Genomic DNA, 2,459 nt, shown 5'->3' with positions numbered 1-2,459 from the left:
TTGTTCTATGCATACCCTTTACACAATGGAGCTTTTATTCTTGTGTGGGTATCAACTTTTTCCTACTCAGATAATTGTGTATTTATGCCATTTATTACTTTTATGTAGAAATTTTCACAATTGCTTTTATATTATGCCAACCTTGCATTTGTTGAATTCACTTTATATTGTTATTGTCAGATAGTTTTATACTTTCATGTTTTACATTGCTCATGTGTGTGTGTGCGCGCACAAAATTTTACATGTATATTAGGAGAAACACATTGTTTTACAGCCAAATTATAACACAAATGAGCCATAAATACACATATATATATTTCCATTTTTCATTTATTTAGAAAAATAAAATGAGAAGTATATTCTTATAATACATTCTCTTAAAAATAAATTTTCTTAGAAAAAACAAAGACTTGGTTTGTAGTTTTTCACATATAGACTTATATATAAATACTTATTTTTTTTCTTATTTAGTTTTTCTTCATGATCATAAACTTAACTTTGCAATCCAGCTAGATTGGAGAGGAATGAGGAATATATGGAATCCAGAGAACTTCAGTGAGAGCAGGGATTTTACAGGGCATCGTGAGTAGATGGGGTGGGGCTGCTCTCCTGAGCTACAGAAGGAATAAAATGGATAAAATGCCCACAAGTCAAAAGAAATTAGAGCTCTCCACAGTCGGAAATGGTGATCTTCTTGCTGGTCTTGCCATTCCTGGACCCAAAAAGCTCCACGGCTTCCACAATGCTCATGCCTTCTTTCACCGTCCCAGAGACACATGTTTGCCATCCAGCCCCTCAGTCTTGGCAGTGCAGACCAAACAAACAAACACCTGGGAACTGTTTGTGTTTGGTCCAGCATTTTCCATGGACAAGATGCCAGGACTGGTATGCTTCATGGTGAAGTTCTCATCCTCAGATTTCTCTTTGGACCTGCCACCAGTGCCATTATGGCGTGAAGTCACCACCCTGGCACATGAATCCTGGAATAATTCTGTGAAAGGGGGGAACCTTAGATCTAAATCCTTTCTCTCCAGTGTTCAGAGCACGAAAGTTTTCTGCTATCTTTGGAACTTTGCCTGTAAACAGTGTGAAGGAGGAACAGCCCCAGGGCTCATTCCCATTGCTCTTGATGTTAAAGAACTTGGTGGAGCTGACCGTGGCTGCAGCAAGCAGCAATTCGCAAAAGTAGCGTCTGAAAAGCCTAAATGCTTAATTATTAAGGACTGTTTTAAATAGATTTTTTTAAATGCTCAAATTCTACTTAAATGCCTCATGCATAGGGTTGCAGTTGATTTTCATACTTTACTATTTATCCCATAATCTTTCTTGGTTTATTAGGTTCAAGAGTATTTGCGAGGTCCCTTGGGATAGTTAATTACTTTGGTACATGATTTTCTTTTCTTTTCTTGAGAAGTAATTTTGCTTGTGCAAATTATCTGTTGATTTTGGTCTCTGTAGTGATGAGCTATGGCTTCCCTGCTGTTTTAAGACTCTTCTTTACAGTGTTCAACAGTTGAGTTTGATGTTTTCAGTTATGGACTTTATATTTACCTTGCTTTTGGTTTTGTGAACATCTTATATGTTCAAATTAGCGCTATAACACAATTTTGAGGCATTTTAACTATTATTTTAAAAACTTTGCTACCTGTTACTTTTTTCTTCTTCTACTTTTCAGCATGCAGTGTGCCTACATGTTTTTTTTTTTTTCCTCAAAATTCTGGGGCTATTTCTTTCCATTTTTTGCTTACTTTATTGTTCCATTTGTTTCCTCCCAAACTCAGTTCTTGGTTTGTAGTTTTTCACATATAGACTTATATCTAAATACTTAATTTTCTTCTACCATCTAAGTCTTATGAAGTCTTATTGCTCCAGTAATAGCTTTTTAAAAAACATCACATATTGTTTTTGTCTTTAAATTTTTCATTTGGTTATTCTAAATAATTCATGTTTTATTTGGTGAATAGCTACAATAATATTTCCTTTTTTTAACATTGGATTTCATTGGTTCTTTGAACATGTTTAGAATACCTGCTTTGAATTATCTACTAACTACATCATGTCTTTCTTCTCAGAGACAGCCTCTAGTTACCATTTGTGTTCCCTGAATATTGTTGCTTTCCATGTTTCTCTGTTTTGGCTAATAATTGGACATTTTAGATAAGCTCTGGACTGTATGTTTGACTCTTTTGAGTTTTGTTCTTATGGTTGTTTGCTTGTTTGAGACTTGACTGCACTGATATTGTAGACATACTCTCTTATAGCCTGTAGTCACTGTAGCTCCCCTTGTACTGCTGTGGAAATACTGACTAGTCAAGAATCAAACAGCACCTAGGAGAGAGAGGGAACACAGCTCTATTTACATGGGAACTTTCCTAAGATGATACATTGCAAAAGTTTAGTGGTAGCTCACATTTTCCACCGTTTTTATAGGTTAGATAACAGTGTTGAAATGGTTTTCA

General features: G+C 35.3%; 1 pseudogene; it reads right to left on the bottom strand.

The window, feature by feature from the left end:
• On the bottom strand, positions 461-1,201 carry Gm12632 (predicted gene 12632; annotated as a pseudogene).

This window comes from Mus musculus, chromosome 4 (assembly GCF_000001635.26).
Source record: "Mus musculus strain C57BL/6J chromosome 4, GRCm38.p6 C57BL/6J".
Lineage (NCBI taxonomy): Eukaryota > Metazoa > Chordata > Mammalia > Rodentia > Muridae > Mus > Mus musculus.
This window is presented reverse-complemented; position numbering and strand designations above follow the sequence as displayed.